This window comes from Acipenser ruthenus, chromosome 7 (genome assembly GCF_902713425.1).
Source record: "Acipenser ruthenus chromosome 7, fAciRut3.2 maternal haplotype, whole genome shotgun sequence".
NCBI lineage: Eukaryota > Metazoa > Chordata > Actinopteri > Acipenseriformes > Acipenseridae > Acipenser > Acipenser ruthenus.
In genome coordinates this window covers 4,119,623-4,138,291 of record NC_081195.1, presented here as the reverse complement: position 1 = coordinate 4,138,291, position 18,669 = coordinate 4,119,623, and the positions used below count along the sequence as shown (strand labels likewise).

At 37.5% G+C, this 18,669-nt stretch overlaps 1 pseudogene; it reads left to right on the top strand.

Moving 5' to 3' along the window:
• The window catches only part of LOC117415685 (catenin alpha-3-like), a 216,080-nt pseudogene that overhangs the window by 3,745 nt on the left and 193,666 nt on the right, over positions 1–18,669 (top strand).

Below are 18,669 nucleotides of genomic sequence, written 5' to 3'. Positions count from 1 at the left end.
GGCTACCTTGTCTAATCAAACATGAAGGCAAGTGTATTGGTGAGATGAGACATGTGTGTCAGTCCCTTAACAAATGACATTTCGCACTGGCTCTGGCTAATTGTAAACTCTGTGGGAGGTGTTTAAGAAATTGTGGCAGATCTGTTATACCATTGTAAAAAACAGACAAATCCATGTGCATTGCCAAAACGCAATTTTTTTTTTTTTTCCACCTTTGAAATGTATTGATTAATTATATGTGCATAGACAGAGCAGCTGTAAAACACAATCATATATATTATAGTGCAAACAGTATTTCTGTTCCAAAGCAGATGGCTGTGCTAAAAGAACATTGTTCGTTGTATTGTTAACACAGTGCAAGGTGAGTAGGTGGTTAAACATAAGTAAGCCGTTAACAGATTGAACAGCGACACTGTAAACAGAAAACATTTAGACAGAAGTCACATTGTAATAAAAAATTGAATGAAAGTGCGTGGTTTACTGTATATGCTTGCAAGTTTGTAATTGAAAGTATAATACAAAAAATGTCAACCTATCTAAAGTCTATTTGGGTACAATACATCTTATGACATGTCATAAACGTTTAAAATGTTATGTTATCCCTGTAAAATAAATAAATAAATAAATAAATAAATAAATAAATAAAATAGGGGGTTCATTTGAACGGTCATCCACTATGGAATTTGCCTTTCCACTGCATTATTTTAGTCCGCTATTTGTATACCAGAGTAGCCTTGTAACCACTTAAAAAAACATTTGGGTCTATTCAATTGATCGAAACAGCGACAGATCTAAATACCACCACTGTTTAGAAAAGTCATACAGGGCCCAAGGTTATGAAAATCAAACATCCAACAGTCCATGTAAGTCAGATCTTTTTCATTCTGTTCAGAAACAACAGCCACCATTTTTACAGATAATAAACAGTGATTCTTATAAGCACCAGTGATGAAAATAAAGCACCAGTAGTCCAAAGAAGAGTCTTTGTTTTAAATAGAAATAATTATATGATCGTCGAAGAAGCCTGGAGGAGTCTTCTCAAGTTCTGTGAGTGTTTCAGGGCAGATTGCAATTTCAGGGCAGGTGCAGTTTTGAAATGCCTCCCAGACAAAGGAGTTACTGTGTGGTAAAGGCCACACCAAGCTCTGGTACAGGTGTCAAACCCTATGGTGGTAAATACACATGGCAGGAGATAACTGCAACATTGCACTCCAGCTAACAGACCGCTGGAGATCATTGCAAGGGGGATTCCATAAACCCCATGATCATTCATGCACATCTATATCAAAATGTCATGCTTTGATAACCTTTACGCATATTGAAAGCAGTTTCAAGTATGTAGAATCATTTCATATGTCTTTACACTTTGTTGTTGCAGGTCACCACACTCGTGAATTGCCCAAAATACCCTTCTAACAATAAAAAGGGCCGTTCTAAAAGGGGTCGTGTGCTCTTGAAATCGGTGGAAGAAGCTACACTCAATTTAATTGAGAAGGGTGAAAAGATTGCAAGGGATACTGCAGTACTAAAGGAGGAGCTGACTGCAGCTGTGGAGGAGGTTCGAAGAGAAAGTAAGTGATGCAGATGCTTTATTAAAAACACTAGAAGTCAATCAGTATTTATGTGGTTTAACACATGGCCTAAGCATGTGATCTTATTGTACCGATTAACATTGGCTCGATAGATTAAGATAGACAAAGATCTGATTTGCTTGTGAGTACTGTATTTGTCTCAGGAGCCCCTTGTAAATGATCTTGGACTATATGATGCTACTTTAGGTATGGTAGTTCAAGATTAGTGCTAATGAGGGTCTGAAATATCACAGCAAAGTTGGAGTCATCTGCAGTCCATTAATGGTCTATATACACAATTCATTTGCACACTGACAAATGGATATGACTGTCTTCAATACCCAAATATGCTAAAAGAATGCGACGCTGGCTTTTCTGTTAACAAGCCCAGTTCTGTTAAATGTGAGCTCCTAGGTGTTAGTCACAGTACAGTCTTGCAAACATCCTCTCCAGATTAAAATGGAATCTGTATTGCAGAGTGTGACGACATTTACAGGAGTCAGGCTTTCTATTCACAGTTTCTTTAGAAACTCACATTGTGGTGGGTTTCCGGTCTCTCATGCTTTCTCTATGTGCACCACTTTAGCCCGAGGCAAGACTTCAGTAGGTTATGATCTCTTTAAAAAATACTCATATACTGTTGACATTATTACAAACTGTATGTTTTCCAGTGAATTGGTAGTCATTGAAGATAGATGGGCTTTGCAGTACATTAGCTCACTGCTTATCCCAGTCAAATCATCTACAGTTCATGCTTCAAACTTTGATTGATTGATTGCGTCTGTTTCGCTTCGTTATAGAGTAAATGTCACACAAATAATTACCCAACTTTATCCACAATTTCCAGTATTATAGATTTAAAGCAACATGTTTTCTGTTATCCCATTTCATTTGCTTTGGGCAGGTGGTATATAAATGATTTTAATACAATGCTATTGTAGAACATGTGGAGCTGGATACTGGCATGACAGAGTTGGATGAGGTTTCCAACATGTGACCCAATTTAAAAGTGGGTCTGTTTCTCTTTCGTCTTCAGTTTCAAAAGATGGGATATAATTCTCATCACCACAACTACAGATTCATTTGGAATAAATTTGAAGACACACTTCAGTTCAGTAGGAAATGTTTCAACAAAGGATAATTTAATTCCAATTAGGGTGGGATGAAATGAAAGAAATGTTAAATAGTCCTCAAAAATGACATTAAATCCCTTCCATTTTAAAGGCTCTGCTCCTGCAATATGGCTTACCTTTATTACAGTATGAGAAATGGCCTGAAATCTTGTCATTGGCAAAGATGCTACAATGAAACTGAAAAGGTAAAGAAGTACTAATATGTATTTGCAGCCCCTTTTAATGCAAATATTGGTTTAAAGGCATTTGGATTAAAGGTGTTAAGTGAGCAGAAGTACAGTACATTGTTTAAAACTGGGTGACATTGTGTCAGGCTCATTATAAATGTAGGGTTATGAGAATTCTGCATAGAGCACTATAAAAAGGACACTTCATTCTAATCACCTGCTGTTTTACACATAATATTGTATTTCTGCCTTGATAATGGTTTACCAAGTCACCCCTCCAAAGAGTCAGTCCCTCTACTTATTTTGCAAATAAATGATGTTCAGAAGTTTTCAAAGGGATATCTAAATATTTTAATATTTAGAAAAAAGTCATGCAGTAAAGAGTTAATTAAAAAAACATTGGAAAAAAGTAAAGTAAAGAGAACAGGGAGAGAGCAAAAACAACGTAAGCCTTCGAGTCATAAGAGTTTAAACAACTGAAGATGCCCTCAGACCTGGGAAGTGTGTTCTGAATCTAATGCTGTATATGTGAATTATTGTGACTGCTATAATCTAGTTTAAAAAGAAACCCAGGTTGTGATGGAATGTCTATTGCACTGCATTGAAAAGAAAAAAAGGGGAAGCATCCCATTAAAAGAACCTCTTGTCTACCGGTATTTATCAATAACCTGAAAAATAACCTTAAAAAAAAAAAAAACTGAACACGCTACCTGAACAGGAAGAGGCCCAAAAGATTACAATTGCAATTTATTTTATTGTTTGAATACTGATCAAGTTAAGTGAAGGGCATTATATAAAATATACTCGAAATGTAATGAAAAAGCAGACAAAGGCTATGCAGTATAAATAGATTTTTTGACCTTCTGCTTCCATATTCAAGCTCTGTGCTTGTTGTGTGGTTGCACCCCCTCTTATATTCTCAGGGCAGGAGTGATTTGTGAAGATTCTACCTTCATTTTTTATTCATGTCTTAAACCTGCTGTGGCTTGCGGTAGCGAATAGCAGTTTGAACCACACAGTTAATACTTCCAGTAGGTTTGTTCTGACAGAAGAGAGTTTTAAATATCACACACATTTCATCAGGACTTAAGCTTGGCAACTGAATGTAAGACAATTTGTGGTTTGTGAAATGCAGATCACTAAATATAGTCTCCTGTCTTCCTGAGTCAGCTGATTATAAGCTCTTGTGTGGGATGTAGCACAGCTCTGTTTACTAAACATGCATACTTTATTTTTACTTGCTAGGGAATAGCTGTATGTGTAAATAAATCCAAAGAGAGGCCTTATCACCTCATTAATCCTATAAAAAAAAAACCTTAAATCAATTAAAATAATAATCTGTATAAATCAGGTTTTGTTCATAAAGGTGTCAGATCAGGATAGAAATTCATATTATTTGAAATAGAATACTATATAGACGGCACAGGAATTATATGTGCATTTCTCTGTTTTATTTCCCTATTCAGTTAAACTTCTTAGACATACAGTACATCCCATGCCTCTTAAGTCAAGAAAATTACATCTGACCTATAAAACGGTAGCACTTTAGATTATAGGGCATGAATAGCCATGTAATTACTTTGTAATAACTGGGACATGACCAAAGATTCCTGCTATAATGTAGTAAGAGCTGTGTTATTAGATGGAAATAGCCTTGTGAACAATATTTTGTTATCTGATACAATTTAGGAGATATGAAACAAACTGAGGAACAGTAAAGTGCACTGGAATGGATCCCAGTGTGAAAAAGGTATTGTTCTGAGGTACCACTAACTATTTCTGAATGAGACTGAATGATGAGCCATTTAACCTTCCTATGGTGTTTCCCTTATAGAATCCACCCCAGGGTGTTTATATCCTGATGGCATTTGTGTGGTTTAAGTGACCAAAATATTGGAGCATAAAATAAAAAACAGAACATGTACAAGAGAGTATCATAATCTAGCAATCTTATTATTTGTTTATATATATATATATATATTGTGAGACAGCAGGGAGGGGGTTAAAACCTCTCTGCAGTAAAAACATGTGCGGAATGCACATTTGTCTGGGTTAATTGTTTTCTGTTAATTGTTTTATTGTTAATTATCACCTGCACCTGGCTATGATTGTAAATTGGAGCCAGGTGCAGGGTTTATAAGGAGAACAGTCAGTCTGCTCTAGGCTGCTGAGTAGAAGGAGGCAGGAGAGGTGCTCTGTCTCCGAGTAGCCAGAGAAGAAGTAAGTGCAGTGTGACACCAGTGTGGTTTTGTAAGGACGGGAAAACAGCTTAGCTGTCCCGTGTTAGGAAGGGTGTTCCTGGAAGTTGAGTTAGTGCTCCAAGAGGAGCTAGGTGTTTATTTTGCTTTTGTATTTTGTGTGTTTTGTTTACTTTTGTGTTTATTAAAAATAGCGCACCAGCGCTTAAAACTCCATTTCATTGTTCTGGGTCGTATTTTTAAAGGGGCACGAACCCGAGTGAGTTGTGCTTTGTCACATTTTCTTTTATGCAGGGAGGATTAACCCCCTCCCTGCTGTGTTACACTATATATATATATATATATACACACACACACACAACTAATATAAGGCATTGTTAGCTGCAAGTATGTTATATTTTGGTTTGCTAACATTTTGTAGGTCTTTGTTTGCAAAAATCAAATGGAAGGAAAGTCCTGAGTGACTGCATTTTACTTTTGAATTGCCAACATTAGAAAATGATCACTTGGAGAGTTTATATGGCGCTGCTGTAATTAAGTTGTTGTGTTACATTGTAGTGCTAGAACATTCTGTCATCTAGCTGCTATATTCTTTTTATAGATGAGAAATATTCTGGTTACATATGGCAAAATGACTGACAAACAAGCAATGACAAAACATGGTTTCAAATAATGAGTGAAGATATTGGTTATATGTATTAAGCACACAAATGAAGCATTAGTCATCTATCATTTGCAAAATAGCAGCTTTTGCTTCTGATATAATTGAGAGAGCAAGATGCTTTTACTGGGCCCATGTGTGTAGGTAAGACCTGTTTTCAGATAATTAGCTTTTTATTTTCCATAACACAGTTGTGGGAAGCCAGTAGACATCTTTATCAGTTGTGTGCCACAAAACAATTGCTATCTTAGCAATCAAATCTATAACACTTATGTAAATTAATTGATCATTTAACATTATCCAAATAAACACTGTATATTCGGTTTCTAGATGTGATTCATTGCACAAGAAATTTAAACCCAGCAAGTCTTAAGATGCTCACTGCTTGTGGTAGATGAATTGCACCTGCAACCAGCAATTTACTACAAAAGCTGTTCATGATCATTCTTTTTGGACATCTTGTGGATATATGAAACAACACATCTTCAGGTAATAAGAATTAGAGGCAAACTGATTAATATTTATATATAAATGGGCCCTTTTGTAGGTTATTTGAAGTCCATTTTTAAGGATTAAAAATAGTTTTGTAAGCATGAAACTACTTGTATAGTACTCATCAGCTCAAAGTGTTGGGCCATGCCTGCCATCAGACATTGTATGAGGCCAGTTATACAGGGAATAGTGACCCAGCATTGAGATATTTTGTAGATACTTTAATCAGTCATTTGAGGAACAGGATCCATCAGGCTGTGAAAGGTTACAGTAACCTTTAAATCACAGGGCATGATGTCAAAAAGGTGAAAGCCAGATAACAACTGCATATTATCCCTGTGTATATGAATCATCTTTTCATTATCTACTGTGCTAATTAAATGTGAGTATCTGGATCCGCTCACCCTCCCTAGGTAGCAGTAGCCATTCACATTTGATAAAGTGAAGCCTTTACATTTTTTATGCAACCTATGGTTCAGACCTATAGTTACTCTCACTGTATATAAACTGAATATGTATTAGGGTGTAATTTAATTGGGTCCCTGAATGTTATGATTTGTAAAGCTTGCCTTTCCTTTCGGTGTAGTATTTCATCACCTTTGTTTTTCTGGTCTATTTATCTTGCCATTCAGTGACCACTTACATGAAAGTTATATCCTGTGGTTACTAGCCGAAGCACCAGCATGCAGATATATTTTTACCACAATTAAAAGCATATTAGCTCCATTGCACTTTTCCTTTGTAAACTCGCAGGTACACAGAGGCTCCTCGTGGATCCCCACCCACAATCAGCAACTTGTCGAGAGCAGGAAGGCAAAGGTTTTTACTAAGCTAGCCACATGGATCTCCTTTGAGTTAGGGTTAGGGTTAGGGTTAGGGTTGTAACATTGTATAACCTTGGTTTTTCAGATGTGCAGTGGCTTACTGGGATATGGTGAATATACTTGCACGCTGGCGAGGGGGTTCCCAGTAGAGGTCTGCTCGAACCTAAATTTAAAACCCGATCCGAACCCGACCCGACCAAAGAAAATCCGAACCTGACCCGAGCCAGAGACCTTTGAAATATTTGAATACCTGACCCGACCCGACCCGACCCGACCCGACCGTCTCCACAAATATATATTACTAACACACAGTATTGCAACTAAGTACCTTCAGTGTAGAGTCTTCCTGGTTTCCAGTTAAAACGTAAATAAATCCAGTAAAAAATCACTCCATTAATCATATCTCATTTACTTCCTTACCTAGTAATCCAACACTGCATGATTTAAAAGAAGACAACATTATTATTCAAATAATCTAAATTGATGTACTTAGTCTGTGAGCGAGGCAGGTGATGTGAGCGAGGCAGGTGATGTGAGCGAGGCATGTGATGTGAACCAGGCAGGTGATGTGAGCCAGGAAGGTGATGTGAGCGAGGCAGGTGATGTGATCCAAGCAGGTGATGTGAGCGAGGCAGGTGATGTGAGCGAGGCATGTGATGTGAGCAAGGCATGTGATGTGAGCCAGGCAGGTGATGTGAACCAGGCAGGTGATGTGAACCAGGCAGGTGATGTGATCCAAGCAGGTGATGTGAGCGAGGCATGTGATGTGAACCAGGCAGGTGATGTGAGCCAGGCAGGTGATGTGATCCAAGCAGGTGATGTGATCCAAGCAGGTGATGTGAGCGAGGCAGGTGATGTGAGCAAGGCATGTGATGTGAGCCAGGCAGGTGATGTGAGCCAGGCAGGTGATGTGATCCAAGCAGGTGATGTGATCCAAGCAGGTGATGTGATCCAAGCAGGTGATGTGAGCGAGGCATGTGATGTGAGCAAGGCATGTGATGTGAGCCAGGCAGGTGATGTGAGCCAGGCAGGTGATGTGATCCAAGCAAGTGATGTGATCTAAGCAGGTGATGTGAGCGAGGCAGGTGATGTGAGCGAGGCAGGTGATGTGAGCAAGGCATGTGATGTGAACCAGGCAGGTGATGTGAGCGAGGCAGGTGATGTGAGCGAGGCAGGTGATGTGATCAAAGCAGGTGATGTGAGCCAGGCAGGTGATGTTATCCAAGCAGGTGATGTGAGCGAGGCAGGTGATGTGATCCAGGCAGGTGATGTGAGCGAGGCAGGTGATGTGATCCAGGCAGGTGATGTGAGCCAGGCAGGTGATGTGATCCAAGCAGGTGATGTGAGCCAGGCAGGTGATGTGATCCAGGCAGGTGATGTGAGCCAGGCAGGTGACCTGGCTTCCTGTCTTCTGGATTGAGGGCAGTTGCAAGATGGAGTAAAGGGGCTTGGGCTTGTATTAAACATGTATTGATTTCCTGCAGTGATTAAAATATTCTCATGCAGTATTTAAGTTTAGTCTATTGTATACTGTCTGAGAGGAACCTAGTGAACAATAACAGCCAAATTTTAAAATTGTGTCATTAAGGAACACAATTTTGGCACACAGATGGCTTGAAATGTATTTTTATTTTCGGGAAAACGCAATTTTTAATGTCAATTTATAGTTAACAATATGTCCTTAAAGAAAATAATACTTTGAGGCTTGTCTAGCATCTTTTCTGTTGCATTGCACTTGAAATTCACATTGGTGCTCATGAATAACATAGACAAGGTTTCTTGTAGAATAGGAATAGTGTGTTTGAACAGGAAAAGCTGATGAAAACCATCAAACAAATTTGCCCTGGGCCAAAATAAATAAATAAATAAATAATTATCAAATGCGATATTATGGTATTATAATCAACAAGCCATCAAAATCATGTTCTCGGACAATACAATCAATAAACTAAATACGTTTCAGCAAGCACAATGTCCTGTACTGAATATAAGGACTGCCCTGCAAACTGCTGGTCGCATTGCAAGTAAAAGCTATATTTTGTCATTCTATATTAGCGCATGCTGTGTGGGTCTACAGACCACTTGCCCCTTCACCAAATAGCATCAACCCTGCTTTATAAATAGACATTTTTTTAAAAAAAGTAGTCAGAAGTTTTTAAAGAGTTGTTTTTCTTTCATCTTGCATAGTGAGGTGCTGCATTGCTTTACTGATGTGTTTTGTCTTCATTCTAACTCATGTAGACGCTAACCTCAGAGGTACGGATGCATTCAGACATTAAGGCTGGCTAATGACTGCCTCGTGCTGGAAACAGTCAAAACAAGTAAAAAAGTAAATACATAATGTAGCCGTAAGTGGGTAAACAAAGCCAAAATGCAATATTTAATGGAAATTAGTCAGATTATTAAATAGCATAATGCTGTAACTGACATGCCATGTGCAGCACTGTGTAATATGCAGCTGCACAAGCTCCCACCCATGGAGATTTGTCATCTCACTCACATGGACATCCTGGAACCGTAATCACTGCATTCAATCACACAGAGATTTGCATTGCACTAGAATATTAACATTCACACATATACTCCAGATAGCTTTTCAACAGGGCCTGCGATGAAGGCAGCAACGCTGTTATTATTATTATTATTATTAATTTCTTAGCAGACGCCCTTATCCAGGGCGACTTACAATTGTTACAAGATATCACATTATTTTTTACATACAATTACCCATTTATACAGTTGGGTTTTTACTGGAGCAATCTAGGTAAAATACCTTGCTCAAGGGTACAGCAGCAGTGTCTCCTACCAGGGACTGAACCCACGACCTTCCAGTCAAGAGTCCAGAGCCCTAACCACTACTCCACACTAGTTGCAGGAAAAATCAACCAATCACAGTTAAGGATTCATCAGGATTCGATTTTACATCATATTGTGTATAGATATCATCCTGTGGATAGAAAATAGGACACATTTCAATTTTTTTTTTTTTTAAATTTATAATAATTGAATATGCTGTGCCTCTTTTTCTAACAGAAATCATATTGTACACTTAGAGCAGAACCGCCCAAACTGCACAAGATAACATCCTTAGAGGCACCCTACACACAGTAACAGCAACTACTGGATTCATTTAGTTCCGCCTGTTCTGTTGAGTTGGGTTGCAAGTTCCCAGTGACAGTCAATAATAATTGATTGTATAATCTCATAACAGTAGTTTTTTTTTGTCGTCCTGCAGTATCCCACAGTGCGTTATTAACTTTTCAAAACTCAATGAAATCGTCTTTTTCTTCCACGATTCCAATTCTCCTAGGGCGCAGCCGACTTGAAAGGGTGAAGGAAACTGCATCAGAGGCAGAATAATCACAAGAAGTTTTGCATTCCTACTTGGAAGGCAATTTGATGAGCAATTTCAGTACCAGCAATTTGTCTGCAATTATTGCCTAATATAAGCTGACCTTTCGTGAATAAAAAAAAAAGCCTGTCAAGGACACCAGATACCCTAAAGTCATTAAAGTGAATGCACTTCAGTAGTGGAGGAATGGCTCACCTGCGTGCTAATGAACCGATGGGATAACAATCGCTTGCTAATGGAACTGTAGGTGCCCAGTTGATGGTCTGTAATAGCGGAGATGGTAGAAATGGCTGTAAAGTAGGTAGAATAAAAGAAGACTAAACATGAGAAGCATGACGGGCTGGTTTAGGCACATTAAGATGATTTTACCAGTTTTAAAAGGACCACTTAAAGAGGTGTCAGAAGGTCAGGATTAGTTTTTAAAAAAAGGTATTGATCTCCAGCAGTCAAAAGCAAAAGCATGAGCAAAATTGCAAAGATCTACAATTAACAAAATTCTCAGTTTCCAGAGAATATACCATTTCTGTTCCTGTTAGTCATTCTAGTTTTGTTACATTGCCAGTTGATTTTTTTGGTGGTGATGGGTGGGTCCTTTTCAGAGCTGTGTATTCAGTGATTGATCCCTATGATATAAAAAGCACTAACTGGGAGTGCATAGTTTTTATGTGTCCCATTAATAATTTCCCATGTTTTTGCTCTCTGTGATGGTCTAGGTGCTTTGCATTGAGCATTTTAAACCCTTTAAAAAGTCCCAAGCTTAAATCCAGCATTAATGATGAATTGCTTTTGAGCTCTTGAACACTTTCCAGCAATCTTTAAAATGACGAACAACCCGGTTGGCACATTTAATTCCCATTAAACCCATGCAAACCATGTGCTTATTTAAGATCTTGGTATCCTTTACCAAAAGGCAGTATTCCTTTTACATTGTACTGTTTTCCTCGCTGGGTTCTTTGACTAACTTGGTTTGTGCTTTGTCCTTTCAAGGTATTTCCCTGACTCGGACAGCGAGAGAGTTTACAGAGGATCCCTGTCACCCTTCCAAACGAGAGGCTGTGGTTCAAGCGGCCCGCGCTCTTCTTGCAGCAGTTACCAGACTCCTCATTCTTGCGGATATAATAGATGTGATTTTTCTCTTGCAATATCTAACCACTGTAAGTATAGCTGCATATCGGATAAAACATATTTGAAACAAAGTGCTTTTTTTTAACGTTATGGATGCATAACTTTTTACAAATATATATATTCCTATTTTTTTTCTTTACATTCTTTATTTTGTTTGTTTTTCTTTCTGTTTGGTAGTGTTCTTTTAGAAAGAAAACTGAATTACATCCAATTTCCTTGAATAACACATCTCCTGAAAAATTCCAGTCATTAATACTGAAAATGCTTTTCTTAAAGCTTTAGTCATGTAGTCCATAAAAGAAAGAAAAAAAAGACTTTGAATACCATTTTTCCAGTTAGCATCATTTTCTATTCTTTAAATGTCCAGCTCCTGGCCATTGAGGCTTCCAGTGTAACTCTGTTAGCTTCAGTCTTCATTGATTGTTCAATAAATGGCACTTCCATCATCAAGAGGTCCTGGTATTAAACAAGTGAGAATGACTATAGAGCCACTTACAAAGCAATTCTTTGAGAAACATTGATCTTGCTAGTGATTCAGTTAGTGGCACCCTTAATCTTTTAGTCTGGCTTAATAAAATGTAGAATAACTTAGTAAGAGACTGTAAAGCCCATAACCAGTACCATCCATGCATGAAAACACTGTATAGCTCATTACATGACATTTCAAATTGCATGTACATTGTGATGTTTGGCCTTTCTTCTTATTTTTAATAAGCAAATGTTTTATTTCAATTTTTTGCATAGTAGCACATTTTCAATGTGTTTTAAATCACAGGTAACCAAGACTCTCTATATTGCGGTACATTAATTCTGTTTTTTTTTAAAATCAGATGTATTTACCTGTCATGACTAGATATTGTTTTGTATAAACTGTAGGTGCAGAAAACATTTGACTTCTTGAGAACCACGTCCAACAAAGCAGAACTAAAAAAGGCTAATCAGAAATTTGTAAAGGAGCTGGAGTTGCTTGATAAACTGGCCTATAAACGACAACAGGTAAGATATAGACTAAAGTACAGTAATCCGTTGCCTATCCACCCTAGCCGTTTATCCACCATGATCAACCTCTTCAGCAACGTTAGTTTATTATTGAACAGAGAAGATTAGTTCAGATATTGTAGATCCTACCAAAGTTTTCATACACTGCGTTGTATGTGATCCGTGCGCTGCCTTGGTAGTGTCACGTGATATGTAAATAAATCCTGTTCACCTGTGGTGCGTATCAACTTCAACCTCCGTCTTGATCTCCTACCTGTTATTCAGCAGCGAATGCATGCATCCACCCGGCTACCCTGTCACAAGAATTAATACCCTGTATCTTTCGAAACAAGGGATTTAGTGGAGCTTCCTAATAAAACATGAATCTCAAAACAATAATTGTGTGAATATAGTAATTGTTAAATGGTATTTAAAACAGGATTTATTCATCTGCCTTTTTACATATCTGCCCTTACTCTGGTCTTACTGCAGTCGGATATGCGACGAATTACTGTATATAGATACGTAGATACATAGCTAATCATTGAGTCCCACTTTTATGAAACCAAGAAAAACACATCTGAATTGCACAGGTTTTTGTTCTGTCTTGCCACCACAATATTACTCAGTTGATTTTGATGTATGCACTATTTTCAAGACTGGTAACTTGAAATGGCATGTTCTCTCACGGATAGCTTTGGTTGATGTGTCATCGATGTGTGTTTGTTTGAAGAAAACAATGCACAGGTCAGTGTTGTTTTAGAATGGTATTTCCACTTTTTAACCTTCTTAAATATATATATATATATATTATCAAAACTGGGTTTTTTGAGGAGCTATTAAGACAAGGACATGGATCTGTAAACTCAACAACACTGAGTTTGATTTAGTTGGGTGAAAGTAAAATATAATATCAACATTTGCACAGAAAAGCCTGGAATGGGGCAAACGGCAGTCAGTGCCAGGTACCTGAAGCTGAACTATTCCTTATATCCGGTAAGGAGATGCAGTGGTCTCCAGACTCCATACAGACAGTTAGAATGCTCTGTTTCGAGGCTAAAAGTACATTGCATTTCACTTCATTTGAGATACACATAAGCACACAGAAACAATACATGACAAATGGATGCATATATGCAGTGACTGTCAGACATTATTGTAAAAGATTGGGTATACAATATGCTGAATACTATTTGCTTTTGGTGACAATACCAAATCACAGCATCTGTTTATTTTAAATATTTAAAAAAACAAAAACAACAACAACACAGGACACTGAACTGAATATTTGTCTCTGCCACTAGATGTCAGGGTCGTCCAAATAAAAATTAAACTGAAAGCTTTTAAGGGGCATTTCAATGAGTGGTGTGAGCTGAAAGAGTTGCCAACATGATGTTTATTTAAAAGTGTATGGCTGAAGTCATAGTGAAATAAGATGTACAGCTGCAAAGTGCAGCAGTCATCTGATAAGGGAATATAACAGTAAAATAATGAACCAAGATGCAACATTTAAAATGTGCAACCATCGTACAATGCACTGGGTCGTTCAGTGAGCATTTTCCCACAGAGATGTTGAGACCTACTAATGCCAAGTCAAAGCTTTTACAAACTTTAAATGCAAAATAAGAATAGACTCTCCTCTGTTGCTAACATAGACATGTTCCTGTATCTACTGAAAATATATATTCTCAGACAGGGTGCCTAGGGCTTACTTTTATCTGAATAATCACATCATTTATTGAAGCGCCCTTTTACAGAGATGGTGTGCTAACAGACAGGTTTTTTTTTTCATCGTGTTGTTTCTGCCCATAGAAGAGTGTGCTAACCACAGCACTGCAGTATGTGCATGACATGCACTGTCAATCGTGAATTAGTCCAGATACAGCAGACTCTTGCTCATCGAAACCTGTTGGGACCAGACCCTGTCTAGTCCTTTTTTTATGATTTGAATCCTTATAGTTCAACAAAAATCAGTGATAACCCTTTACATACTAAATACAGAGACGACTGTAAATGTTTTGCACGCACAGAATAATTATGTGGAAATTTGGATTGTACAGTTGCTGTCAGTATGCATTTTATTATGATAGCAGCGCAGAGCTAACTACAGTAGGGCAGTTTGGGTTAGTGTGCGAGAGTATAGATGTTCTATGAATATTTCTATAGATACCACTGCCTTGTGCAAAATGGCATCACAATTGTCAGTTATGAGTTTATATAGATTCTACAATTATCTGAGAGCTGATCAACTGCACACTCTGCTTTAGAATTGATATGGGGCGTATTTCTAAAACCTGAAATCCTATATGCTGGCACACAGGTTTTAAAACTAGCTTCTGCTTGCATTTTATTAGCTTTGTGGTCTTCATCTATAAGTATGGGATTTTCAGAGTGCCATATTGGGTTGAGTTAGATTTCCCTTCTCAGCAGCATCTGATGAGAGTGGATATGCATGGTACGTGCCTGAGTTATCTTTCAAAGCTGCTGCCATTTACTCTATACTCCAGTGAGCTAATCCGACCACCTTTGGAATGGAAGGAAGTGGGCAAGAAAATCCCTAGTAAGTTGCTGTCTAGTACATAAAAAGTATAAAGTACATACCTACAGTAGCAAATAACAAGACACCATGTTTCAGTAACTTGGTTTGTAAACTGCAATAAACACAATGTTAGTGTCTATATTGCTGTCACCTTTACTTAATATTCCCTTTTACAACAAAATTACAATTACTGTGATATTTATTATTCACTTACCCTGGGTCAGCTGTGAAATGAACCCAAGCAGATATTTCTGCATTTGGAGTTTTTCAATTTGACAGCAATATAAACTCTTCAGTCAATAAAGACTCCATACAATGTGAGGATTACTGCAGAATCCTGCTTACCTTTTGTTGATGTGGGACTGTGTGAACCCTGTAAACAAAGTTTGAACTCATGAATGATTTAAGTATTTGATTTAAGAGTTGTGTAAAGACAGGGAAGCCAAACACAGTCTTGGCCAGTTCAATGGATATTCACAAACTCAGCATTCTTTAAACAACAATGTTAAAGCTTTGTGAAAAGGCCCTTTTTAAAAAATATATTTTAGGTGACCCTCACATTTTTTGCACAAGTTACAAATGTATTGGTGACACTTAAAATAGTGGTTTGTTTTTAGTATCTTAGTATAACATATACATCACAGTAAATACTTTGATTTTAGACACAGACAACAGATGATAGACTGTAAACAGTGGTACGTAATGTATTCAACATTGGATTCATGTGCATTGATGTTTTCCTTGTATTTGAATTTCTGGCTATTCCCTATTATAATAATATATACACATTAAAATACGCAGTCAGTTCGTATTTTTTTCAGGGCTATAAATGAGTTTGTTTGTGAATATGCAGTTTTCAGCCTCCTCAATTAAAGTAATTGTAGCTAACAAAATAATTTGGTCACGTGTTATTTTCAGGGCTGCCTATTAACTATAATAAACATGTTAATATACATTATTTCTTTTTCTGTTAATTGTTAGTTAAAATATAAAACTGCAAACATCAGAGTCCAGTCGATCATGTATTTGAAATCAGTTGAAGTTGTTACTGTAGTAATGTTTAGTAAATTAAATCAGGTTCTTATTAGCAGGCGTCTTAACCACAATGCATTCATGCTGATAGAGCTTTTAAACTCATCTCATCGACAGAGAGCAGAATAATGGCAGTGCATCACACAACACTGCCCCTTACATTAGTTTATAAAGATCTTAATGTATAACCATTACCTCAAAAGAAAAAAATGTTTGTTAAAGTTAATAAACTAGAAAAGTGTCCCTTAAAATAAAATGTGACTAATATTTATATTACATTTCTCTACCATGTACATCCATCCATTATATAGGTCTCAGATATTCAGTTCTAAAAGAAACATATGTTATGGCAAACATACATTTTCAGCCCAGTGCTGATATGCTTTTGCTACAGGAGTTTATTGTGTCTGGATTGTAAAACTTCAGAGGTCTTTCTATGGGTCTGATTGATTGGGTATCACAGAAACCCATAATACTATTGGTGGGAGTGTATTAATTGTCATAAAAGAACATTCCTCACCACCAATATACATACAAAAAACGTGCCATTTAAATAAATCATTCTGCGTAAAACTTACAGAGGAGGACAACTGCTGGAACTACAGGAGTCTAATCCAGTATATTGTACATCATAAACAAGATAATTGCCAGTTCTACTGAAAGAACAGCTATGCTAACTCAGTTCAGCAGATCATATCTCATTCTGGTTCTTCAGCAATTGTGAAAAGCACGTCTTCCAGATCTTGAGCAAAAAAAAATTAAATGTCAGTGGTTTCAACCTTGGTTTCGCTCCCTGTTATCAAGACACAGTTGTTTGTATTGCTATGGTTTCAGTGTTCTATTTCTCCGTTTCAATTTGACATATAGTAAATACTCATTCAAAGTGCACCTGTAACAAGAATTGTCTCTACAATCCATCCTTTTTTTGTCTGGGCTTGCTTTCTTCAAAAATAACCAACATTACTCCTTTGGCAATGACACACTCTGACCCAAACCACTGGCACCATAATCCAACAGATTATACCACGAAACAGAATTCCTGCCATGTATGGTATAAACAAACACATTTTTCTGACTGACAGCGTCATGCATGTTTATGATAAGGGTTTACTATAGAAACAGCCTGCTGTATGCAATACACCATAGGGCTAATGTTGTATTCTGCATCATATTAGGTATATTGGACAGTCTCATAATAAGTAGTTGGAAGGAGATTTCCTTTGCTAACTTCACGTGACTTTAGGAACTGCAGCATTGAGGTACTGCAGTGAGCGTTGGATAAACATTCTTCTCTAACAGCGTCAAATAAATCACCATTAAAAAATCAAATTCACTGTGACAGGGGCAAAATAAAATGTTTAAACTAAAGAACAACACACCTGTAGGCTGGGCATTAGCCTTCACTACCACGTGCAAAATAATACAACACTATCAGCACAAACACTCCCCACTCCCCACTCCCCACTCCCCACTCCCCACTCCCCACTCCCCACTCCCCACTCCCCACTCCAACAAACAAATGATTTTGCTTCTTTTATATACATGTGGCCACTCCCCAATTAGCACTCAATTACCTGTGATTGCCGGCAGGGACATATTTAACCCCATCCCTGCCAACCTTACACCCCCACACCCTAATTTCACCAGCGGGGCTTCTGCCCTGCCACATTCACCTTTACCAGAATGTGTGCGTTTTTCATATAGGAAAATCTGAGACCATTGAAATTATAGCAACATATCATATATTAGGTGAGATTTACTCAAGAATTTACTTGAAGCCAGAGTAATCTTACTATGTTTTCCATTACCAAAAAAGAAAAAGAAAAATCATAATAATATAATCAATATGATGCTTTCTTGTGTTAGAGTAAAATAAATGTGAAAGGTGGAAGATGGGGTGATAACTGTATGGCCTTACCCTTTTTATCATCAGGCTTTTTCTGTAAAGCTACTTTCAGTTTCAGCACACATGAAACCGAATTCCCCTGATTGACGACTTTTGATTGTCTAGATAGCCTCACATGATTTATTTTGACATCATGGAAATAAACTATGAATTGTAACATGTAATGTGGTGACTCTGCCAGTAAACTGCTGACTGTTTTACTGTGTACCATTAATCCATTTGTTATAGTTTCAGATGTGTCAGTATTTAATATGGCTGTGTGAAGGCACTTAAACATAATCTAGAAATGTCTTTAAAAATATCCAAAATATCATTTGGGTAAACCTAGCCTTTTTTCTATTAAAATCTACTGTCTCTCTCACATTATTCTCATTCAGTTTTGCCATCTTCCAACACCAGCATTCTGCTTTGTGGTCTGGTGCTGCACAGTCTTGCATGCAATTGCAGTAGTACTTTTAAGGATGCAGCTTTCAGTCAGGGAGTTTCCAAAAACTCCACTACCTGTGCATGTTCCCTTGTAATGTGGATTCCTTTCTAGGGAATGCAGGTTATCCTTGTGCAATCCTTGCAGATATAAAAAACACCTTTTCTCATGAGATCTCTGACAGTCAATCCTAGCTCTTTCTCGTTCTTTATGACTATTCACATTGGGAGTTGCCCAGTTTTAGAGCTAGTTCCAAGGGCCATTAAC